Source organism: Dromaius novaehollandiae, chromosome 3, assembly GCF_036370855.1.
Source record: "Dromaius novaehollandiae isolate bDroNov1 chromosome 3, bDroNov1.hap1, whole genome shotgun sequence".
Lineage (NCBI taxonomy): Eukaryota > Metazoa > Chordata > Aves > Casuariiformes > Dromaiidae > Dromaius > Dromaius novaehollandiae.
The window spans coordinates 10,021,843-10,049,084 of NC_088100.1; positions in this window are offsets into that span (position 1 = coordinate 10,021,843).

Sequence of the window (27,242 nt, forward strand, 5' to 3'; positions counted from 1 at the left end):
CCTAGGTGAGCTCTTCTAAACCACGCAGGTTTATAGATCATTTCTTGCTGACTGCTCATCAGGACGGTGGGTTTCCTGATAGAAAGGTGAGTTCAAATTGTGAGAGGTGTGTGCCACACAAACAAAATATAGGCATGGGGCTCGTATGACTGTGGCAGCAGACAGTCTAGAAACACTGAGGTGAGCAAAGCCTGCGGAGGAGGATTTCCACTTTTCTCTGGAGCTCAGGAAGGCTAAACAGTGTCCCTTTCAACCAGTTGCCATTGCTGACACATCCCACATCACAGGCTATGTCTGTACTTGTAAATTAAAGAGGGACAAGGCCTGGCCTTGAGTATTGTTTCTGTGGTTGTCCACACAGTTGTTTAATTCCTAGCACAAGCTGTGGTGTAATCTTGGCCAAAAGACAATTTAGATGAGGCGCACCATTTCCCAGGGAAGAGAGGTTAGCTGCATGGACATGAGGCCCTTGCCCACAGAGCCAGAGTGTGAGTCTTGGGCCGTTTAATTCACTGGTAAAGCCACAGCATCCTCCATGCAAGGTATGAAATGAAGGTTTCAGTCCAAGTACACAGAGGAAGAACCTGAATTTGGGCCATGATGGATGGATCCCACATGGATGTGATAGCTATCACTAATAGTTAAGACGACTTTTCTCTTGGAAACATGGCTTAAATTCATTGGTTTTTCCTCTGGGCTCTGTCAGATGGTCTCTGAATGATGTCTGTTGTGAATCATACCCTTCAGTCCTGAACTCTGCTACTGCTTTATTTTAGGGAATGAGGGGCTAGCTCAAGAATTTCACTGGGTGACGGAGAGCCCAGGAGCTGTCTGCTGGTGCAGGGATGTTACCTTCTCCTACATCTGTTAGCATCTTGAAAGATAAAAGCTGGATGCTCCCTATCACTGACATGTACAAGAATTATAACCGGATATAGCCTGCCTGGTTAATGGCTTTAAGAATAATTATGGTGGATACAACAGAGTTCTGGGCTTTGGTATAACCCATTCTACCAGCTTGTCTTTGCCACATTAAATTTGCCTACTAAAAAAACATCCTTCAGTTCATTTAAAATATTTTCCAAATGATCAGATTTTCCTACATTAATTAGCACGTTCTGTTTTATGAGTCTTATGAAAGAAGCTGGGGAATTATTTAGCTTAAGAGAAAATATTAGAACTTGTCAAGATCTTTGCTGCCGTTGTTGTTGTTGACGTTGTACTGTGCTCTATTAATGCAGATGAGCAACACATGTGGTTCTATAAATTGAATCTGACTATGGCGGCCCCAAGAATAACCCAAGGCACAAAACTAGGGAAAAAACAGAGACACAGAAAATCTCTCTCATTATTTTACTATAAAAGTCTTAATTAGTCCCAAAGGTTTTTGTTATAAAATTCAGGTAGATAAGGCACAGAAACTTTTTTGTCAAGCAGACTATGCAAAAAGTAGGACAGTGACACAAAAAGAGTTGCAAATGAAGCTAGACTTCTATTCCAACAAGTGAAATATTTATAAACCTACAGAGTTATCCATCCATGAAACAGGTAGGGTAGTATAAATAAGTTAAACTGCAGAAATTAATACATTATTTTAATTGAATTTATCCTTGAAAATTAATAGAAACCCACCAATCTTTGAGGCAAAAACTGTTTGTGTATTTGCTTACATATTGCAAGGAGAGATTATTACTGTCTTGTAGTAAGGCGGTCGCAAATTAAATCTGGAATTTTGCAGCAATTTGAATATCACAGGGAAATTATCCTTCCCTGTCTACATCTTCCAGCCTCCACAGCTTAGTCTTTAAGTTTATAATATTTTTATTTGTCTGTACTATTACCCGCAGCTACGTTATCACTAATGTAAAAGCTACAGTTCTAGAAAAAATCAGTTTATAGCTCCCGCACCTCACAACAAGAAATCAGTGCTTGAATGTGATATACGGAGAAAATATCTTGAATTCCTACTTTATCTCTCAACTTAATCACAGACTATAAACAGAGTTCAAGTATTCAGACACAATTCTGCTACACTCCTAACTTGTATTTAGTGCATGAATCAGAAAACAAAAAGCTGCTCAAAGGCTGAAGGCATTCTGTTATTTTAAAACAAGTCTAGATAGCTGCCTTAATGTTCTCATTTACCTTTGTCATGATTCAGTATACAGTTCTGACATGCAAATTATATCTTCTTCTGAGACCTAAAACTTGTGCTCCAGCACCTGAATATTGTGGTTATAAGATTAATAGGTTGAAGTAGTATCACTTTCTCTAACCTTTCTCTATAGAAAGTTAGGCATGACCTGAGCATGGCTATGAAATCTGCTTTTGTGAGCAACAAAGGAGTAACACCTTTCCTTTTTGCAAATCCCAGATGGGCTCAGATGTCAGACAGGTGTTAAGCTTCTCTCTGATCTCAGGAAGTTGTATATGTTCCCCAGGGGGCCGGGGGGAAGAAGGGTATCTATGGGACCAGTACTGAAATATTGCGGCTAGGTGTGGTGACAAGTATCCACCTAACTCCTCCTTGCAAGTCTAGCCTTTAAAACCTAAGTGTCATTGATTTCTCTATACAGATTGGGAGGGAATGATCTAAAGAGCTGATTTATGGCTTGGTATCTTCTTATTTCCATTATATTGCACAAGGAAGCAGGATACACCTTATATTCTGGTCAGCTAAACATTAGATTGTATTCCCTTCCCAGTCATGGACTTTAACCATTTTACAGGGGACAGGGGAGGGAAACAAATAACAGTGAGAAAAAAAAAAACAAAAAACTATTTATGGCAATGCAGACATCAAAATTGTTTTGCCCAGCTAGAACCTAGAGATGCAGAAACATAGATCAGTAAAACAGCAATTACTGGTAGATTTTGTTGCTAAAGAATGAGCTTTTCCTCAGGCACTTTCTCCCCCAGCAGCTCACACAGCATTTGCTATTTATTCACTAAGTAGTATTCATTGACCAATTACTCAGCTATACTGGGCATAAGGAAAGTAGTAGTTGACTGGAGGATCCAAAAGCACGCAATATGCTTGTATTTGGTCTTTGTGCTGTTAAGCACTTACGCATTGTGCTTTATTTTCTATAATTTACCAGACAATCTTGCAAGTGATGTTATTGGAAATATGAACTGTAAAGGTTATTTTAAATAGACAAAAAGAAAAAAAAAAGAGAAAAAAATCATGATTGATACCACCTGGCTCAGCCTTTTCAAGAGGGCAAAGCTTGCGCTGATTACAGGAAATGAGTTAAAACCTATGTTGTTCCATATTGATAGACCCCCATATCAACTTCCTTATTTCAATTACACTGACAGACTTTAATAACAAAAGGGTAATTCTCAATAGCATGAGGGACAAGTATTTACTTATAGGGGTAGCAGCAAGAAAACAGCCCTAGATAATCAGCTTCAAAGAACAGACCTCTGGAACTGGAATAGGCTGGTTAGAAATACAGGATGTTTGTTATCTTCTGTGTGAATCCGTCACTAGTTGGTCAGATGAGTGTTACTTTTGAAGTGTTACACAGTTGTTGAATAAATTTTATATACATATGTATATAGAGATGGATACAAATGCAGTCTAGGTATGCTGTAATCCTTCTCTAAATAGAGGAAAGCTGAGTAGCTAAATTGCACCAAGTGACACAGGAATAATGCTAATGTAGAAGGGATGAAATCCGTTTAGTTCCCATGGGTAATACTGTGCCTGTATAACTTTACAGAGAGAAAGATATATCTGCCCCAAAACCTTCCTAAAAATATCTTAAGAAGCATATAATACAGTAATAAAGGAAGAGGGGAAAGCATTTCATAAATAATACTGCAAGTATAATATATCACAAACATTTACAGAGGAAGTATTTTTAGTACATATATAAGTTCAAAAAGCCTTAAGATAGTGGGGAGGCCAGTTGCCTAAAATGTTCTCAAGGTAGTATTAAAAACATAAAGCCTATCAAATTTTGTTGTTGTTAGAAATTCAGACCATACGTCTCAAAACCTTTATGAATATTAGAACTTCAGCAGAGTTCAGCCAGCTCGCCATGCTGAGAACGTAACTCAACTATTTTGAATGTGTTGTCAGGGTGTTTTTCTGTGTCAGCCAAAATCCAATGCAAATCTCAAAAGCAGAACAAGTAGAATTAAATCCGTATGAGTCCATGCTTTCTGGTCAAACATAAGCTTGTATTTGTAGTCGTCATGGGAGTCAAATAATATGGGACAGCAAAGCTTTTACTTCATTTCCTGTAATCAAGGCAAACTTTGCCTTCTGGACAAGGCTGAGCCAGGTGGTATCAATTATGCTTTTTTCCTCACCTTTTGTTTATTTAAAATAAACTTTATATACTTCTTTTGGGAAAAAACAAAAGTTTAACCTTCAAAGCCTTCTAAAGGTGATTGTTTCAGAGACCATGTAAACATAACTGAAAATCCTCAGCCTGTTGTTATAATATGGAGATTTATTTTAAAGCTAATTAAAATATAACTCCAAAAATGTTCTTTCACCATTACTTTCTCAGTCCATAATCATTCTGCTTCACCTTGTCAAATATTATTTATTTATAGACCTATTTATAAATTGTGGTCATGATTAGATACCTCAATTTGCTTTTTGGATGTAGACTTTTCACTTCTCCCAAAGGTTTATATATATCGTTAGTAGGAGAAAGGTGAAATTTCTTTTCAGTTCAACTCTGTTAGCTTATTCTGGCTGTTCTTGCTGAGAATTAAATCCTTGACACCTGTGACACATGAAGTCTTACAAAGAAATAGAGTTTTGGATGAATTTTGCGGACTTCTGTAAGTTGTTTTTTCTCTTGCATTTCCTTTCTGTGACATGTATATATAGGTTAGTCTTTATTCAAGTGTCTAATTGTCTAGTCATTACAATTTGTGATCATTTTCTCTTCTTCTGAGAAACTGTGCACATTATATAAATATTATACAACCATTTATCCATTACCAAGCCTTAGCAAATGATTAGCTAGAGCATTAGGTAAATTTTTCATTCTTGGAAGTTTGTTAGGGAAAGTCAAATCCACTGGATTTTAAGATCTAGGCAACTCCTCCCCTTTCCAGTATGTCAGATGTGAACCTGCTGCTTTCCCCCACTCCGAAGTGTGGGCAGAAGTGCCTGCTGTCTGACTAGCACAGCTTGAAGATTGCTAGGGGGACATGCACACACACACAGAATAGAGACCTCACGCCTACAGAAAATAGATGGAAATAGCATTCAATAAGAAGGCAGAACAGGGTGCAGTGACCAGGTGTGGCGGACTGATGAATGATTTTTTTTGCCTTAAACATTTCTTGGTGCATGGGGTGCAGGCAGGCAGGCCACAACCACTGGGCTGCTGCGACCCCTGAGATGGTCTCCCTGCGACCACCCGGGACACACCAAGCCTGCACTGAACGAGAACTTCTATAAAACCTGCTTGGCATGAGTGGCTAAATTTGCTGAAGCCTTAGGCCGCACTCCCTAGTACAGTGAGAAAGGGCCCAGAGCTGCTGCAGGCGGGAATGATAAGGGCGTTACCAGCAATTTGCATTCCTGTGCACTGCTGAAAGAGTGCTAATTGCTGGAGTTATCACCTTATTTGTCAGGACCTTGAGAGCTAATGGCTGGACCTAAGAATGGAGACACACCTGTCAGCAGAAACGGCAAGAGTAAACGGCCTACCTAGGGACAGTGATGAGACCCAATAAGGAGCAGGAGACCCCAGAGCCAAATATTACTATTGGTCTGAACTACCACGTGAGGGGTGGGAAAACTTCCACCCTCTTTCTCACTCCCTCTCTCGGCCCTCGCTCCTCGTCCCTCGTCGGAGGCACCCAGCTTGAGCTGTGATTCGAGCGGAGTCAGCGGAACATCATCGGCCTCGGAGTGGTGGTAGCTAGCTTCCTCTCTCCTTTTCCAACTTTTCTCTATCTTTTCCCCTTCCCCTTGTTCCCTTTTTTCCCTTCGCCTCCCCTTCGCCTCCCCCCCCCACGCACACACACGCCTTTTCTCCCCACTTCGTGAAAAATCAAGGTAAAAGGTTGTACGATATTTGACCGGTTTTAGCGTCTTAATCTCGTCCTTGGGATCGTAACGAAACCCTCCCGATATTGGATCGGGACACCAGGTACAAAGCTTTACCAGGCAAACATACTGACCGGCCCCTTGCTTACACACCCCATTTATCTTCCCTTCCCTCTATTTTTCCATGCTCCTTATTCCACAATACATCTTGATCCCTCCCTTTCTCTATCCTTCTCCCCTCCCAAATAAACAACCTGTCCCTAACTACTTTTTCCCAAAGGGCCCAGTTTGGCTACATGCATACACAAATTTGGCGTTTCTGATATTTTACCTGGTTTACCTTGGCCTTACATGGTATTACTGATAGGTCAAGTACGCCCCATCGGCTCCTCCGTAGGTCCCCCAACGCTCCCTTCAGTTATATGTGAAGTTCAGCCATTTCTCACATAATTCCCCCTTAACCCACTGTGAAATCCATCCATCCCTCATTCCTTCATAACTTTTGTCAGGTCTTTTCATTGCTATCTGTTGCATATGTCATGCCTGGTGTGTTCTTATATTTTGCTCAGTAAGCTAAATCTCAGGACAAGGCCCAGACAGCTACATGAGTACCTTAACAGAGTTTACATTTTAATTGCTGTTACCAGAAAGCTGTTACCACAAATATATACTTTTTGCTTTTAACTTCGTTTCTATATGAGAATTTTCATTTCATTTAAACAATTGTAATACTAATTTTTTGCTAGACTGTTATATGTTATGTACGATTGCTAGAATTACTGGTCATCTAAGTCGTACTAAATCACTGAGCAACTGTTTTAAAATAGGACAGTCAGGAATGACAGATAGTAAATAACTTCCTTTCTGATACGAATTTTCAGACAATTGATTACTTCAAAAATACTTTCAATGATTTCCAATTTGCTTAGCCCTCACGTACAATGAAATAACCTATATTTGCAGCCACACAATTTTATTTACAATTTTATTTTCTTACAATTTATCAAATTTATTCATGGTCACTGTCTACAAGATCTAAAAATACATGTTTATTACAAGTTTATACTAACTCAGCTTTTACAAGAAGCCTATATGCACTTGGATAGATATTATAGATGATGGTTCACTTTTACACATATTAAACCATCAAAACAAAAGCATTTACAATGACCACCTCAAAAGTAAATTATTAAGTGAAATTTTTCCCCCACCGTGAGCTTACAATATTGTTCTTCTAAGTTCAGGTAGTTTTTATTATTTATCACCGTTCATGAAACCACATATATTTGCATAGCATCTGAAGACACCTGTGAGGGAAGGAGCAGCACAACCTATTTACCTTACAGACATGAAAAGACATAGCTGTCATCTGAAAAATGACCTTGGGTTTTGTTTGCTTTTTTCTTTGCCAACACATATCTTTATTCATACTAACCAGCATAAGAGACCAAGAACACTCCAGCTCTCTCAGATGAGTTGGTGTTTGTGGACTCTTTTCCTCCCAGTCACCCAACATGCCCCAGTTGCCTTACTTACTAAACTAGATCAGATTTTAATAATTTGAAACAGGTGACAGACGATGGGTCTTTAAAGTATCTCCTGTGATTCAGTACAGAGTGTGTATTTTATAACTGTGAGTCAGACAGGATGCAGCTCTGCTTATACTTTCTTCTACATGCAAAACAAACTGTGCATTGAATTGGGAAGAACAACTGAATTTCACAGTGGGAAGAATGCATTAGATTAAAATGATGCATAATCATAGATGTGTGATACTGTGCTTAGGAGGACAAAATGTTTCGAGAGAACAAAGCACTAGGCACAGGTACTTAAAGAGCTGTTTATTTCTTTTATCATTTACAAACAGGTGAACAGGGAAGAAGAGGCTGGCAATCTCCCTCAAATTAATTTTCAGCTGATAGTTCTGTTGTATTAAGGTGATAAGTAACTTGTACTGAATTACTACACAAAAAAGTTGACTGCCTAAAGAACTCATAAATCTAAGGTTATCTAAAAAACAAGAACAAAACAGTATTTGTGAAATGAATAGCGATAAGAAGTGTGCAAGTGCTATAAGCCGAATAAGTCACCCATCTAATGTAAGAGACTGCAGAAGCCCTTTAGCTGAACTCCAGATCAATGCTTGAAGTGTGGAGTTTTCTTTTCCCTTGTTTGGCAAAGCTTTCTCTTCACAAGCTACTAAAGCATTCTCTTTACCGATGATTGTTCCTAAACTTCTTTTTATTTTTTCTTAAATCTGACAAACCTTACCCCAGGATGAAGGACATGTATTTTTTCTTTCCTGTTTGTCCATACAGAAAAGTTTAAACCATAATTTTCAAAAGGTAGGGCTGGCTCAAAGAGGTTTTGTAGGATCTGAAAAACTCATGTGAAATGTAGTTGCCCAACTGCTACTGTATCTGTTCTATGTGCAGCCTCTTGCCTTTGTCTCCCCCTATTCTCTTTATAGGGCATTTCTTTTGCCTGTTACCTGCTGGTTGCCTTGTTGCCCATTTTTATTTGCACACATTTGGTACAGGATGGCACTGCTGAAAAAGTCAAGAGGCCTGAGGTGATGGAGCTTGTAGATTAGATAGAGACCGTAGAGCAACGGTTGGCATGGATGTTCCCGGATGCTGATGGTGTCCTGAAATGCTGGAATTCCCATTGCCTGAGTGGTCAGCTGCTCTTAACCACAAAAAGCATTTTCATCACGTTAGATAACGTTATGGTTGTTTTAAAAAAATAGTTGGTGGTTTCCTCCCTCAGCTTTTACTTTCCAAATGACCTCAATGAATTATTCCCTTGAACGAGCCCTGTGTCATCTTCCACAACGGGTTTGTGTTTTCTCAGTATAATTAGATATCTTTCTGGGTATTTCCTCTCAGAGACAATCATGGCAAGCAGCTAACTTTCTCTGTATGCCTTAAAAAGCTAGGGAAAGCATATTTAAAGAATAGTCTTAGAGGAAACAGTAGGATAAAAGGGTCTTTTACCCTGCCTGGGTATCTTACTCAGCCCGATTCTTCAAAGTGTTGTTGTCCGAAAAGCGGATTCGTTGCCCGGTGTGCAATGAGCCAATAATTACACACTCAGGAGAGACATTTGTTTATTTATTTCAGAGTTGAGCAAGCCTGGGTGCTCAGTGGCTTTCCACAAATCAAGCACCCCCCCCCCCCCAACTTTTCAGGTAGCATTTATACAATCAAATTTGCCATATTTGTGACTTCCTTCCTCTTATTGCCATATTTGTGACTTCCTTCCTCTTTTACACTGATTGGTTAATGATTTCTTCACATTTCCCTGGGTCCCACCCCTGCTTCTCAAGGTCCTGATCAATTAATTAACACTGCCCCAGCTGGGTCAGTAGGTGTTATCTTCCAAGGCCCTGAGGAAGAAGACATAACCCAGACCCCTTAATCATCACTGTTTCAACAGTGAGAGGAAGCTTTGCTTCACAAGGTCCTGGCGCCCAAACAGGCCTTATTTCTCAGCCTTGGCATCCTCCCTTTCGGAGAGTGGGGCACAGGAATGCAGACTGCTTGTAACTCCCTTATCTTTCCAGCCTGCACCAGCTCTGAGACCTTTTCTTAACGAACTGGGAGCGCGGCCTAAGGCTTCAGCAAATTTAGCTACTTATGCTAAGCAAGTGTGCGGCTACTCATGCTAAGCAAATTCTAAGATAGAAGTTATCCAAATCTACCTACTTCAAACATTCTTTCTGAGCTTCTCAGGGTTGTCTTGTAACAGTGTGAGTCTTTAATTTCCAGTCCAGCTGTGAGCCACATGTCATGGCCTTGCTAAGTGGGTTGAAATCACAGGGAGACTAATAAGAAAAAGAGCCAAGGAAAGAAGCAGAGGGAAACTTCAATTGCAGTAGCAAGGACGATGAGTAGTTCCAAAACAAAGTTTGTATTAGTTCAATTGACGAGTTTTTTTCTTACCTGAATGTAGTCTAATCGGCATATCACATACAAACCACCAGAACAATCAGGTGCTTCTGTTGAGTGATTGAATGATCTGCTTATTAAAATCCCTAGATTTCCTACATCTTTCCCTTTTTCCATCACCGACTTTTCCACTAGATCTATTATTAAATCTGGAGCTTTTAAATATCTATGTTTGGGCACTTTAAAAAGTTTCACATTCACTTGGGTATTGTAAAATAAATACTATCTTGCAATGATATTCACATAGCACAAAATACTGAAGAGTCTGTCACCATTTACTCATCCGAGATGATACCCTTGGGCACTGTGCTGGCTTGCTCGCTGAATGAAACAAATACAGACAGAAAGATCCTGGCCCTGCAGGTGGGAATGCACAGTTCTACCTGAGTCAGGGCTGCAACAGATCTGATTTTGCAGGTCTGAGACAAATGGCCATGTGAATTGTAAGGCTGGTCCTGATAAGTCTCTGCCACGCGCGCGTGCGCACGCACACACACACACACACACACAAATGTTATCCTAACCAAATGAATTATTTTATAAATATATCCCAGGTGGTATTTTATAGCCATTGCACTTCTGAAATGAAAGCTGAACATAGCTTTTAAAGTAATATAATGACTATTCAAATATATATAGATACAGATATATAGGAGCTGGTATATGCATAAGGTTATGTCCACTAAAAAAGAGATGGTGCTCTCACATAGAAAATTATGCTATTGAAATGTCAGCAAGAACTTCAAATTGATGATTTTAACATGCTTCTGTGGCAGAGGATATCACTGCATTAATCCGCCCTTTGAGCTACTTGTTCAGCTACAGCCATGTATCTGCAAGAGCAGCAATATTGCAGATTTTTCCCTTTGTATGCCCTATTTCTGTTATATTTGGTCTACAACTGTTTCACAGCTCTGCACACAATCTATGTAGGTCTTAGCAGGTAGCTCTTCCAAAAGTGCAGTCTGCACAGGAGAGGAAGATGGCCTGAGATGTATTCATCAGGATGTCAAATATAAGCATTTGGGGTGCAATGAAAAAGCTTTAGCAAAGAATTCCTCCAGACATCCAGACCCTCACACAGACCTTCCAGGTGATAATTTGCCTCAATTCAATTGATGGGACTCTCAGGGCACCAACAAGGACAGTATTGGAAACTCCACCCTGAAGCCTACTGCAGCCTAAAGCCAGAATGCTTGAATCCATAGGTTTAGTGACACAGGTAATGCTGAATACCACAGCAAATATAATATCTAGCATCATCTTTCCTGTCAGTGATGTTTTCTACACCTGGATTTGCAATGTAGTGTTTTTTCTTCCCTGTCTCCTTTCCACATTTACTTCCATTATTTATTGAAGTCCAGTCTAGAAAGTAAATTTAACATAACAAAAGGGGATTTGGGATTTTGAGAAACAAGCTAGACCCAGAATAACAAGTCTGGGCTATAAAGTCAACAAATCCTTCAAACTGCTAGATATCTTTCATAGACAATTAACGTATTTAATCCTTTGCAGAGACAAGATAAAATTTTAAGAACTTTGTTTGAAAATGTCTGTGTAAACCAGAGAAGTTTTTTTTTTTTGTTAGCATTCTTTACATACAATGTATCAATCAAACAGAAGTTTAATTGAAAATATCCTATGTTCATAAAAAGATTTTTGAATTTCTGTGGACAAGGCAAATGCACCTTACATAAATATACACACACACATATATGCATATATGTATGTATATGTATTGCAAAACATACAATTTCCCTCAAGCTTTTGCTGAGGTTTTTGCACTAAAAATATCTTTATCCAACCAACTCTTTTTCATTACAAGAGGAATCTGCAGACAAAGGGAAATGATGGTGAGCAGAGTTAGCCTAGAGAAATATGAAGAAAATATCTCTGATTCCTTGGATGACAGAAAGCCTGAAATACTAGATGGAAATGCAATAATAGCAATATCTAGCTCTAATGATCCAGTTTTCATTTAGTGAAAATGAAGTTGGTGTCACTGTCTGCAAATTTAAAAGATGGGAAAAGAGACATAGTTAGATGAGGTGACTTGTTTGAAACTGGCCAGCAGACTTGCAGGAGAACCAAATTAGAACACTCTTCACCTTCCCTGTCTTCAGCTTCAGCTTTCACCACTATTTACTACATTTCAATATGTCCGTGTTGAAGCAGAGAAAAAAATGTCTTTTTTGTTTCATTTTGTAACAATGCTGTTAGAAGTTTTTTCTAGTTTCCTTCTTTGAGTTTTTTAATTCTTTCTTTCTTCATACGCAGGGATCAGCCTTTGCTAGGAAGTTCTTTCTGAGTCTATAAAAACTATATAAATGAATGAACAACAACAACATTACGTTTCATTATTCTTTGCCCTTTACCATGTACAAAAAATCTCATAAATAAGTTACAGAGTGCAATCTTCATCAACACAGCCTCCAGCACTTCTCATTTGGAGTCTCAGTCATCAAAGGGCATTCTACCATGGTGCATGGGTTGAGGTCATGGTCCTGGGGGAAGGGCTTTTCTTCACACAGACATAGGATAAAATTGTTCTTTGGCTTCTGATTCAGTGAGAAAAGTAGATTAAATTACATAGTTATTTTCATACTCTGAAAATCTGTGATGAGAAATCTGATCTTGACAGGTGATAACTTTTTTTCTGTGGCTGAATAAGGTATTTGTGAAGATAACAAATGTCAATTTGTACATATTTTCCATGTATGCATTAGAATAGAACAGAAGAGAACAGAACAAGCAGAACAGAACAGCATAGTATAGCATAGCACAGAAAACCAGATTCTTGCTGGATGTAAATCAGTGCAACTATACCAATATACATCAACTTTCTGTAAAGCTATTCAAAGAAGAGCTGTTATAAAGTGTCTTTCTCCTCATAAATTTCTGCATACACACACGCACACACACACTCATATGTATGTATAGGTACTTCCATTTAGCACAACCTGACATTTATACTTTTGGCAAGTTTTATGGTGGCGATTATACCCAATTGCTACTAAAAATATTTCAGGTGAAATCACCTCTGTGTATCCATGAAGAGGGACAACATGGGTGCTTTATATTGCTTATTGCTCTCATTATACCTTTCACGTTCCTTTCTTTGAAGTTTAGTAGGTTTGAATAGTCAGTGGATACTGATCCCATGGCTGGAGACTTTTGGCCCTGTTGGTGCATAGCATTCTGCTTCCACTCTGAACAGAGAAGTTGAACTTGGAAACACTTTACATTCCTCCAGAAAGAATTAAATAACAAGGTATAGGAAGACTTATATAACCACACAAGCTGCTGGAGAGTGTACAACCAAACCCCAGAGGGAACGTGCATACCATTATAATATCTGACATGCAGGCTATAGTGGGAAGATGGCTTGCATTTAGCCCCCCTGCCACAAAAAAAGTCTTAGTTGATGCATGACTCCACTGGATTGGATTCAGCTTCATAAAGGCAAGCAGGGAAACAATATTCTGCCAGTTTTACTGAAGATTTTAGGATGAAAATTACCAAGTAACTGTATTTCATCAGGAGGAATCCTTCAGTTTTATCATAAAACAGGAATAAATTCCATGGTATTCACACATGCTGTTATTATCTACTTACTTCTACAATCACAATGGACATTAAACAGGAGCACTGGTATCATACCTTGTTCTCAAAACCTGTTACATTTTGCTGATGGAGTAAGATATAGCACCTGATTATCATTTTAAAGCATCTTAATAGTGTCAGTAGTGTTCACTGTAAGAAAGTGAAGAAATGTCTTGATTCCTTATGAAGAGAGAAATGAGTGCAGATGGTCCCTTAAAATTATAGCCTGGATTCAACTTTACTAATTTTAAGCATTTTGTTGTGGCAGACAGGCCAGGATGAATGGCACCTTTTAGAGTCCCCAGGAGAGAGGCGCTCTAAAGGGTGATACAGGTTCTAGATGGACTGAACTGACCTTTCCAATCACTCATCTTTTTTCATGGACCACACGGGGAATCTATGCTAACAGATATCTAATAGGCACCTCAGTCAAGGATCAAAACCTAAGGAAGAATGAATCAGGACCTATATTTCTTTTTTCTTTTTTTTTTTTTTTTTAATGTAAGAAGTATTTATTCTCTGGAAGAGGGAGTGTGCCTGCTAAGCTAGTAGTGATTACAAATGCAAGTAGGGAACTTTGTATATCACTCTTCATCTCTAATGACTAGATGATCCTGCTGCTTTTCCTGTAATGGTAACTTGTTAAACTGTTCTTCATTGCTACATGGAACATCTCCCCACAGGAAGCCACCCCCTTTGTACTGCATAAATTCCTTTGATTTTATTGTTCAATGTGGCTTTACCAAGTAGTTCTCAGTGTTTCAGGGTATGTGTAGCATTATGCAGCCCACTGTATTCTTTGTTGCTTTTTGACTCGTACTAATTTCCTAGGGCATTCATCAATTTAGTTGCAGATTTTGAGTCTGGCTGCTCAGTTAAGACTTCTTCATCTTGTAGTTCTGGTCCTGGTCTTCTGACTCCCCTAGGCTGATGACTTGCCTATGGTTGACAGTTTATTTATATGTTCTTTGTGTTTTTTCTTATATAATGTTAAGGCTCAAATCTGTTTGGAGGAATTTGTACACAAGCAGAATTACTTAGCATCCAACTCTGAATCTAATAATTAGAGATGAATGAGTACATGAGTACCCATGCTCACCTCAGGCTTTCTGAACCAGCAGAATAATTAACCAAGCACCTCAGGCATGCTTGCCTTAAGAAGGAGAGATCTCCAGAAACATAATGTTACAGTTCTGTGAGGCATCAAGGCTGTTTTGCTTAGCTGAAAAATATACGAATATATTCCCCTTTCACTTTGAATGACACTTGGTTTCTACCTAATTGCCTCTATTTCTCTTAGTTCTTAATCATTTGAATCACTCTCTACAGGAAAAAAGATCAAAGATCAAAGGCTGAGAAGATATGAAATAGGTTTGTTAGCTGGCCCATTGTCGTGTATAAAGAGGAACAAAAGAGTTGAGGCCTATGGGGGCTTGTCTCTCCCTTAGCATTAAAAATGCTGGGACAGCAATGAGACAGGGTTTTACAGGTTTTAACTGCTTCATGAATAAACATAGTCTTCAGTCAGCAGAGCACCTTTTATAGGCACTATGTTCACTAAAGGAACCATACCAATTGCTTATGAATTGTTCTTTATCACTCACTCTGTTCTTAGATAGAGGACAGAATTAGACAAAAACAGAAGTATTATGCAAAAGTATTAGAAAAAAAAGTCCAAGCGATTTTGTCTGTTATATTTCTGAAGTATCATAATGTTATTGAATTTATTAGCATTCTAGAGTAAAATCTTAAATTAACATGTGTGTATACTGATTCCAGATTTAGTGTATATGTATGTGTCTCTCTCACTATATATAGTTGTTTAAACATAATTCTTTCTATTGCCAGCAATGTTTTCACTGCTTCAATCCATTTCTATAGGACATTAATAGATGACATAGGTTGTGTTTTATGTGTCCACATCTGCTTCTTGTAACTCACAGCTGGGGTTATGATAGATGAGGGTGTCAGATCAGTGTCTGAAAGCAGTCAAAAAGAGAAATCAAATTACAATAATTATTAAAAAAGGTATATAGAGAAAATAATTCCACTTTATAGTTTCATGGTTTGACCATGACCTGAGTAGTGTGTGCAGTATATATTGGAAGTGGAAAAAAACTCAAAGGACAAAAACTGTGATCACAGTTGTAAGGGACAGCTTCTGTGTGTGAAGCAGTTGAATAGTCAAGGTGTAATCGATCTGGAAAGGAGATAACCTGGGGGGATATGGCAGGGGCTTACAAAAAGGGGTGTAGTATGAGAGGATGGGAGGAAATGACTGTTTGCTATATCTTCCAGTGTGAGAACTAGAGTTCATCAAATGAAGCTAGAAGGAGATAAGAAAACAAAATAAGATGTTTCTTCATTCAACAGATTGTCAACTTGTGTGAATAGGTTTCCCAGAAAAATTGTAATATCCTTGAAAATATTCAAAACCCAACTGGACACAGCCCTGAGCAACCTGCTCCAGTTGACCCTGATCTGAGCAGGGAGGGCTGGACTAGATGATCTCCAGAGGTCCCTTCCGACCTCAGAGATTGTGCAATTCTGTGAAAATTTTTGTCAGATAATGTGGATGAAAAAGTTCATTTGGTTTCAAGGTGAAACATAACATGTACCTGGAAGAGATTGATTGATTGGGAGATATTAAACAGACAAACCACACAAAGCTTAGGAAATCCTCTCCGACAAAAATAGTTGGAAGTCGGGAGAGTATTAGAGGGAATATGAGACAGAATAATGATTACATGATCCTGTCCTGTACTTACTCATCCCTAGAAATCCACTGTTGAAGTCAGAATACTGAGTGAGACCTAGACAGAAGGGATGCCCCTATCTACTGCTTTAGCTAATACTTATGGCCCTAACCCTGTCCTTTGAATTCTGGGAAGACCTAAACAACAACGGGCAAAAGCTTTCAGAAAATAGGGAGAAAGAAGCTGGAGATAAAGACTGTATCTTGGATCTCTTATGGAGTGAAAAAATGTGGCTTTGAGAATTCAGGGGTGAAGAATGACTCAGGAATGAGTGGCAGTTCTCACAAGCATATCAAAGACAAAGGAAGTTCCATCTGAATATGAAGAAAAACTTCTTTACTGTGTGAGGGGGACAGAGCACTGGAACAGGTTGCCCAGAGAGGTTGTGAAGTCTCCTTCTCTGGAGATATTCAAAACCCACCTGGACGCAATCCTGTGCAACGTGCTCTAGGTGACCCTGTTTGAGCAAGGGGATTGGACTAGACGATCTCCAGAGGTCTCTTCCAACCTCAACTATTCTGTGATTCTGAGATTCTGTGACATCAGCCATGGTTTCAGTCACAGCTTATGGAAATTGTTCTTTCTGGCAGTTTTTACATGCCTTGCCTGGGTCTTGAGTCTCTCTCAGTGTGAACTCTTCCATTCTTAGACTGGACGTGGGTACACAGGAGATATAACACATATTCTTATCCTGTATAGAGCAGCTCGGACAAAATCTGTCACATGCTGTTGGTCAAAGAACAGTCAGATTTTTCCTCCATTTGGATTAGCTATCCTGCACAACGGGGAAGGGGGGAATTCTGGCTTTTCTAGCACTGCATTTTCAAGTGGCCATGTTCCTTGGCTGTGGGAGGACTGCTCATGTGGGGAAGTGCTGCTGTTATGACAGTACAGTGAGGCACAATGTAATTTATGGGGTTTCCTTCTTGGTTTCATGACTTACTATAGCACTTTTCATCTTATTCTCACTGTCAGTGATAGATTGTGAAGTATGTTTATGTGCGTGCAAGACAAGGAAGAGCTGTGAGATTATGAAAATTCATGACTTAAAGATCAGTAGGCTGTCATGCATACTTTAGACTGATTGTACACCTCATAGTCATGCCTATATGTAAGGCAGACCAAATACCTTGTAAAGCTTGAACAGCCACTGGTGCACTGCCTTTTTATCCACCACTGACATTGTGCGTGTCCTATCCAGCATTCTCTTAAGCATCATCATCTCATCTTCAGTAGCTGTTATTTCAGTCAGGTCAATGAATCCTTGCTGCAACATTTTTCTGAAGCTGTTCACATGGCTCCAACCCATATTTATTGTAGCCACCTTCAGACTACAGCTTTATTAATATAGATGTATTTATGTTATTTATGGGTCAGAATTAAGGGGAGGCAAATAACAAACATAAGTGGCATGTAACGCCTTAGTCAACCTTGCGAGAATGCACATGGGAAGGGTTACACTGGAGAAAAAAACAAAAAGAATAGGTGAAGCCAATATTACCTTGTGGAATTTTTCTCAGGATTAGTTAAGATGGAGTTCCTTTTACCCGGAATCATTTTAGTCATCTAAATCCAGTAGGAAATATTCATTCTACTGGGTTAACTGGGTTAAAAATGGCCCACAGAAGGAAGGAAATCAGTTGAAGACATTCAGATCTATCGCTGAAATCTCTTCAAGTTCATATTTATGCAATTCCTTTACTGACTCTTAGTAGCTCACACTTTCTGCTTTACTTTTCTCAATTAAAACAAATGTTAACAACATTATGCCAGAACATTCCGAGGCTGAAGCCTCAGGAGGATTTGGAGTTGTTCAGAAGATGTACAGAAACCCTCAGAAACCTTTCTTTGGGTACCTGTTCAAAAACTGACATTACCACACTGGTGGCTGCTACCCAAGAAGTGTAAAACATTTGTAACAAATGGCTTGAAGTTTCATTGACAGCTGATTATCTGTCTTTCAAAGGACTAAGGCATATGTGTGAGTCAACATTAGATACTTAGGGCCAGATTTGCAGCTGAAATGAATTGGCATCGCTCCAATGACCATGATTGGACCACCTGAAATTGTACAGGCAAGTGTTAGGCAAGAAAATAACAGAGAGATATGAAAATGTCATTATTGCACTTGCAGTTGAATATCAAGCTGGTATTTAGTGCAGTAAATCAACTTGTAAATAATCTTCATTGCTAATTGCTCTTGTCTTTGAGGCTATTAGTAATGTAATATTTGATTTAATTGTTTAATAAATTAAAAGTTCAGTAAATAAATGATTTAAGAATAGACTAAGCTTTTTAAAGCAACTGAAAGCCTATGAACATCTTATAACCATTCATTTTGTTTTTTATTTAAATGAAAGTCTGGAAATGAAGACTTCATCACTGCAGAATAATAATAATAATAACAGCTAACGCATGGCAATCAGTCTACAGCAAATAACACAGAGGAAGCTGCATAGTCCTGCCTGTGTTCTCTCTGAACTGTGTTGTATACATCAATCATCTCTTGCCACTATGATAGAATATAGTCATTCATCCATTCAGAGAAGTTAAACAATGCTATTTTTTCTCTTCCCTATGGTCTAATAATTCTAGAGCATTTTAGTCAACATATAGTTCTTGCTGGTCAGAAAAGGTAACCTCAAAGGTTCTGGAGTAAAACCTTAGTGGTGGTCAAAACCAGACTGCTCTTATAGTTGTGCTCCTTACACTGATACTGAACACATCCAGAGAGAGGATGTCTACAGCACAGCATTTTTAGAAAGCTATTAAATATTATTTTAGAATAATTTCCTTAAAATAAGTGTAGGTAAATGTAGGTCTTCCTGGATTAAGAAAACAGTCTTTTGAAGTTCTAGTCACCTCTCTAGCACTACTCTCAACATAAATTTAGTCTGGACTTTACAAACAATATGATATTTTTTAAATCATAAATGAATAATGAGAAAAGATTCTGATCATCAGTAATATAAGAGATGATTTCAGCTTTATGCAGTACAGCAATCTGTAGGTTTTAGTGTGCTTTTGTAAGTCACCTTCTGTACAATGACTGAGCCTAACAAATGATAAGAAGAGCCTCAGACATCCATTCCATACGTGTATAAAATAGTGGAAGAATATTCATTAATTTCTGTACATTCCTCAGACAGACAGTAGAGTTTCTGATGAAAGCATAAGAGAAAACAGGGTTTTTTTTCTCTCCTCCAATAGCTTTCAGCCAGGGTACTGAACTAAGCAGTAGAAGGCCCAGCTGATTTGGCTCTGTTGAGGGTTCAAGCACTTGTACTAGGGAAAGTTTAATTAATAACAGAAGATAGAACAGCTGCAAGGGGACAGTTCTGCAGTTTAGACCAGTCTGCCTGCCGAAGCTTTGCTCTGCATCTTGGGAAAACGCCAAAGCGGGGATATTGACTGGCTGACATAACCACTAAAGTAATCCTGAGCATGGCTTGCACATGTAATGTGCACGTTACGTGTTGCATGCTTCCTTGCTATGAACTTGGGAAGGTCAGGTTTCATCCCGGGGGTGAATGAGACTGCTTTGAAAGCACAGCTTTTTTGCAGGGAAGGATAATTGGTTCCCACCTTACTGGAATACGAAAGCAAGTTCCATTGAGGCAGCATCTTTGCAGATTACTATGGAGAAGATTTTTTTGTGTGTGGATGCATTTAGAACAGGATAAGTATTTAAGTGTTTCTTCTTCATTGCTAATTTAAGTAAGAATTGAGGCTTCTTTGGGATGCAGCTTCCAGTTAATTTTAGAGCTCAGATGATTCAAGAACCTTCTAACTTCATGAAAAACAATCACTACAGCATAGAGATCCTATCAATCATAGCAAGGTTTGCATGCTTATTTAGCTAGCTTGTAATTAAAGGCAGCTAAAAATATCATGCATGAATGGCAAGTTTCTTCTTTTTTATTTAGCTCATCTCCTTCAGAGAGAAGACACAAGTCCCATCAATCACACAGTTGGTAACTGAAGTCATTATCACTAAAATTAAGGCAATTATATACAAATGAATATTAATGAATCTTCCAGTCAAAATCAGGGTCAGCTCCCAAGAATTCTAATAAAAATATAGAGAACTCCTCTTTCCCATTTAATCTTTTGTCAAATAATCAGTACAGAATAGGACACACCTTTTGTATTAAGCTAACATCGCGTATCATGGTTTTAATGAAATTTATAGCAGTATTTTTCTGGCATGGTGCAAAGTGATGTGTTAATTAACATTGCTCTCATAAAAAAGTGACACCATGTTACATTACACTAACTTAACTTTGAAGCTGCCACTTGCAGTTGCCGTTAGACCTATTATTAGAAGAAAAAAAATGGCTACTGCATTGTGCAAACCAGATGAGAGAAACAAGACTGCATTGTTCTAAGGTCCCCCCAAAATTATATGATCTGAACACTCACAGATCAACCTCTGTTTTCCCTGCAGCTCGGGAAAGACCATCAGGCAGTTTACATCCCCTCCTGTCTATCCCAAATCACATTTACTTTCGATGAAGCTAATGGTAGCGGGAAAGGGAATCAGTCATAATAACTTTCTTCAGACTGCTTCACCATGTGCCTTTGGGAGCAGTCTCGATAGCTTTGAGGTAGGTTGTGGCACCTCTTAACTGAGCACAGACATACAGCACAGTGGCTGAGGCAGGAACAGTGGATGCAGCTGCATCTCAGTCACGTAAGGAGGTGGAAAGCGAGGTCTTTCCCACAGCTATGATCGGACTTGCAGGCCAATGGCCTTAGGAAATCTTCCCGGTTATAACTATTAGCCTTTCACTCTTATTAGAAGTAAGATAATCCTTCAGAGCATGATAAGGATCTTTTAATTTTCCTGTATTTATCTATTTGCTGTAAGTGAAAACCACTGCAGTGATAGCAGCAATGAAGCTGTGCATTTATATAGCTCTGTCCCGCATCAGCCCAATTAAAAATGGAGAGAGTGAGTCACCTGTCGCTGAAACGCAACCACCTCTGAGGTGAAATGTTCAAAAAAGACGAGAAAAATCTGGTCTTGGTTTTGATCTCCTTTACAGCAGATTTATTCTTTTGCCTAACTACATGAGCAGATGGAGTCACTGCTATGTTGATGTACACTTGAGTAAGCAAGATCAGATTCAAACTCTTTATTATTATAAGTATAGGGGGAAATTAGGTAGGCAGAATGTAATCAGTCAAGCTGGTGTTTTGTTAAATACAGGAGTGAACAAAATAATTGTTTAGCTTGTAAATCAACAGTCCTTTGCTATTCTGAAATTACCCTAAACTCAGCCTTAACAATAAGCAGGAGCACATTGCAGGGAAACAAGAATTATTCTTCTACAAAGGAATCATATTTCACTTTTAATTTTCAAATTAATGAAAACCTCAAGAAAATCAGTCTGCCTTCATTTTGAAGTGTGTAAAATGGAGATGGATTTGAGAAGTTTAAGTGTTTTGGTTCCTTTTTTCATGCTGGTTAAAGTAGACTGGTCATCTGTCTTGAGTCTAACATTACAATGTCTAAAACAATCTCAACTGATTAAATAAAATCTACAGACTGGGAAAAAATGTATTGATTGTAAGTTGCTAAAGTCCCAAGAAGAATTGCAAGTGACCCATGTGTGTTTATACTCTATGAAAACACAAAATGGGCAAACTCTTCCTTTCATTTAACCTCATAATAGAATAAACCTTAGATAGATGTTTTGTTTTATAATAATTGATTGCCTTGTTCAGTGGAAGAAGTGCTTTTTAGAAATAAATACTGTTCATTGTCACAAGTGTTCTCAGCTCATATATATACATATATATATATATATTCCCTCTAAAAGAAACAAAACTTCATTTTTAAGGTAAACAGCTGCTTATAAATATTGCATATGACTCAGTTCTGCTGAGGAACACTTCCAAGCAAATAAGACAGCCACAAATAAAAAAAGCTAGAGGGCTAGGTAAGCAGCAGTGGAAGGAAACAACAATTTCATAGCAAATCTGAGGTTCTAGTTTCATAAGCATTCATCTTGGCATCAGTGTTTGCTTGTGCACCCACCAAGCCTCGCTGGTTATTGCTGTCTCATCTTGCCCCTCAGATGAACCAGTGAAACCACCCTTTGGTGTCACATTGTGAACAGCATCAGGGAAACCAATTCAGGTTAAAGAAACTCCACCTTTTTGTTGCTCTGTTTTGGGGGGTTTTGCTGCTGAAAGATTGTGAATGTATAGCTTATTTAAACTTGCCCTGTGCTTTCTGTATTACTTGATATCACAGCAAGCAGGATGTTAAATGTTAGTGTTCCAATTAAGTAGTTTTATGGTCACTTCTGATCAAGATAGATTAAAGGTGGCTACAAAATGTTTACAGTCCCAGGACAGCTTTCTAGGGGTCAACATCTTTTCCACATCCTGATTCAGACAGAAAAAAGTTTTGAAAATCTAAGTCTAATTGAATTAACATAAATATTATTATTAATATTAGTAATATTATTAAGTTAATATTATTATTATTAATATTAGTCTTCATTATGAAAATATTTTCTTTTATTTTTTACTTTTAAAAATTCTTCACCTGTTGTAGTGCTAAGCAAATCTCAAAAATAAAATTAAAAAAAGTCTTCCACTTCAAAATATCATCAAGAAAAAGGCAGCCAGTTCCAAAGTGTATGCCTTGAACTTTTTTTTTTTTTAACTAGGAGAGTTGTTATAACTGACATTTATCTATAGATAATTTTAGTTTTGATACTTTATAGCTCCACCCACCTGTAACTCCTACATTCCTGCACTGTATAACACTGTCACGGGTCTGCGACTGCAGTCACTTCTGAGACATGTCTTCATCCCTAATGAAATAGTTGGCTTGTCATCTAGTATGACAACAAGATAGGGCAGCACTTATTCAAGTAGCCTTGCATTTGCTGGGGCGGAGGTTATGGACACAGAGAATTATTGGATACCAGTTGACATGTGGCTACTTGTAACACTGAAAATTTCCTTGAGTGTTTGGTCTTTGTGTCTTCTGGCCATCATCTCCTGTTTCCATAATAGTAGTATTGGTAAGGATTATTGAGACTGACATCCTGAAGTACTGAATTCAGGCTCTGCTGAGGTAAACAGCTACATGGCATAATCCTCTTAGAAATCCTTTTTCTCGATCTTATTTTTTTTTTGTTTTGCTACTACTTCGTTAGAATTATTGCTTTTCTCATTTTGAGCCTGTATTTGATCATATCCAATTTATATTAATTTGTTCTTGTGCCACCTTTACTCAAATACTTCTTTCTCCTAGGTTTTTTCTTCTTTTGCCATTAAAAAAAAAGAGCCAATCCTTTCTCAGATCCCACCTCTGTAAGCTTGACAAAATAAGTTTTTTACTCTTCTCCATAAAGGAGCATCTATGCTCCCTCTCTGTAACATCCTAGTGGCACTTCAGTGCATGTTTTCAGGCCTATTTCATCTTTCTTGCACATGGGTGGGTAACTCTGTATAGGTATGGTCTCAGTAGTGCTTTGGACAATGACACCAAATACCAAATTCACAAAAGCAAATATTAAGAAGGATCTTGCCTGGATCATTTATATGATCCTCACTGGAGTCTAGTACTCCTCACAGTCTCGTGAAATTTAGAACCGAGACTCGGATGTAGTGCTGTAATAGCAGGCTTACCAGTGCTGCACGTGGAGGCAAGATACCATCTGTTCTTCCTTGATATCTGCCTCAACTCTACTTAAGCCCTATTGCTTTCTCCCCTCTCTTTCAGCCTCACACATTCTGGCCTTAACTGGCTTTTGTTCATCCAGTGATGAAGAAGATATGCTATAACAGGATGAAATTACTGTATGAACCATTTCTGGGGAGCCCATGATAGTGCTGTTCCACAATATTACATCCGAGCTATCACAGCAGAATAAGGTACTAGCTGCGGATGTGAATTCTCTCTGTACTTTCATTTAGTTACAGTGTTCTTCTCTCTGGTTGCATTTCAGTGGTAGGCATAGAGCTCCCTCTACACATTTTGTCAGTCAGATAAAACACTTTTGGATCCTGCTAGATGCTGCTAGATGAAAGGTACTAGACAAACATAAGTCATTATCATTAACTGCTACAGCTCTCAACTACAACTAAGAACCAAGAAACTAAACCAAGCTGTTAGGGACCATCTTAGTATTGATAAAAGAAAATAGTTGACATTTGCTGCTGGCAGTTTTACTTAGAGATATGTGTCTGCTAGTCTGAGAAAGATATCATCAGCTGTGTGAAGTCTGAGAGATCTCTGAGGAAGCAGAAAGAAGAAAGGCCTGTAAAGGACTGAGGTATTTTTTCTCCGTGCTTAGAAAGGCAGAGAGCTTCTGAAATACTAAAACAACTAATGGGACTTACTGGCAGGCTCTGGTAAAGGAACTGTGGGAAAATTTGATCTTCACTGTTAGGAGTCATGACCTTGAATGTTACAGCTTCTGCATGAGTAACAGCATAGTTGTAAATAGGACTGTTTCAGATGCAATATTGGCATTGAATTCACATAGAGAGGAACTGATATGGGAATGCATGGAAAAAGATCTAATTTGTCCGTGTTCTATCTCTTTTGAAAACACCAGAGACGAACCACATACTAACTTGCCTCTCAGACTTTAAAATACACATCAGCTACAGCATGACATGTATGAAGGGAAATTGTTAACACATTCCACATGCAAAGAAGAAAATATGTAATTAAATAAACATGTTGGGAGAGAAGAAAACACTAAATATTTGCTCTATATCTGTGTAACAATGCTGTCTATTTAAAACTCATACTTTTGTTTCCCTGACATTCTCCCATCCATATTTTTATTTGTTGGAGGGATTCCCAGGCACTCACTTCAAAATTCTCAGGACAGTCCTTCTGTTGAACCTCAAAATTGTCTGGATTTCAGGACAGTTTAGAAGAAATCCAAAAAACACAGTTTTGGGGGTGGGGCAGGCATGCTTTTGAATACTGCCTCCATACCAATCAGCTTGTGCCATAGTTTTTTCTGTCTTTTGGAGGCCTCTCCTGTGCAGGTTGTAACTCTGCATTCCTCACCACAGCCCCTGACGTCATCTGGATGAAACATCATGTGTCTTTCAGATATTCTTCCAGGCTGAAATCCAAGGTGTTCCAATAATTAAAGAAGGGAGAACAGTTTGCCCTCAAATATTAGCTGTCACAACAGTATCGAAGTAGCCACTCCCTGGTATGGTAACTTTTTTCTTTTTTATTTTGTTTTATTTGGCTATTTCTTTGCATATTCAGGGCAATGTGTTCTATCCTAAGGTAGATGGAGTAAATGACCTTCTGAAGGGCCACATTTCCTTTTTCCATAGAGAGAGCTTTGGGGACAAGATTAGAATATATTTTACCTGGACTGGCTCTGCTTAATCTAGATTCTCAATTTTAAAATAAATAAAATGAGAAAGAACTGCATCCAGAAAGATAGTTATTAAAACTATTAGGCAAATAGATCCCATTGCAGTAAAGGACATGAACACACACTTAACTATAAGTGTGTGAGTACATCTTCCCCTGTTTGCTGAAGAACTTTATTTTGTGCTTTATTTTGAGGATCTAGGTAACTACAACAAAGCCAAATACTGTGGCGAATTGGAGCCATAAAATTCGTTTATTACAGAAGTCCCACAGCACTGAATGGCACCACTCACATGAGTAAAGATAAAATGTAATGCCTTTTAGCATTAAAAACTATTCTGGAGATCATGGCATGTTTTAAATATTAAAGAATATGTAATCTTCATCTCCTTTTCGGTAAAACGTGCTATTAAAGACAATGGGAAGAATTGGATACTCCATTATTCCCACTTAAGCCTCTATTGAGAGTCCATCTTTTCTTTAAAAAAAGTGCAGATGTAACACTTATGAAATGAGCTATGGAACTACTAGCTATTGCTTTGAAGAGGTATTACACTAAAACAGTATCTTATTACAACACTTTTACAGGGAGCTGGGAGTTTACTCAAGAACAAAATGGATATTTATGTTCATTATGCTTGAAAAATCATATTTTAAAAGACTTTTAATGAAAGACAGTCAGTGAGCTTTTAGCTGTTGCACTGCTATTGTGGGAATGACTTTATTTCATTTCATTGTAATAATTATGTTAGCAACTTCTACTTTTTATTTTTTTTAATTGACAGTAAGTATGATTAGGAATACAATAGCACCACCTGAGGCACAGTAGCTGCCTAGATACCTTGTCAGTTCATAAATACAGGGTCAAATTTAGGCTTCCTCTGAATAACCATACTTTAATTATCTGTTATTTGTTATAAGTTAAGTTCAGAGAATTTGTTCCATGCTAAACAAGACAAAAAATACAGTCCCACAAAGAATTCACAAGCCAAGAAGCTAGTTTTGCAATTCTCGTTTATGTGCTGTTTAAAGAATGCATTCAATTAATTTAATCCTCTCCAAATATCAGATGAAGAAGGCTAAAAGTCTGTTCTTACGTTCATATATAGGTATTTCTGTACAAGCATCCTGATTTTTGAAAGGTCTGAAGACCCACAAAGCCATGGAATGAAGAAAAACCTTACAAGTTGTATTTCAAAATTAGTTTTTAATTTAAGAAAAGCCTTGCAGAGGCTTTCTGAACTCAGTAAAGGTGCTAAGTGCCAGTGTATTGCCAAAATGGTTAGTAAGCAAGATATTTATCACAGGAATAGGTCTGATGGTGAGAGCTGTCTATATGACCATGAGTATGGTGCTGGAGTGTTAAGTCAGAGTGCAAATGCAATTTAGCTAAGTGAGTCAGATTCATTACATGTGTAATATCAGGGTATACTGCCTAGAATACCACTCTTTCAGGCTCAGCTGTACAAACTTAGCAAAACAACTGACTGAGTACATAATTTAAAAATGCACAAAACTGCTGAGGTCAA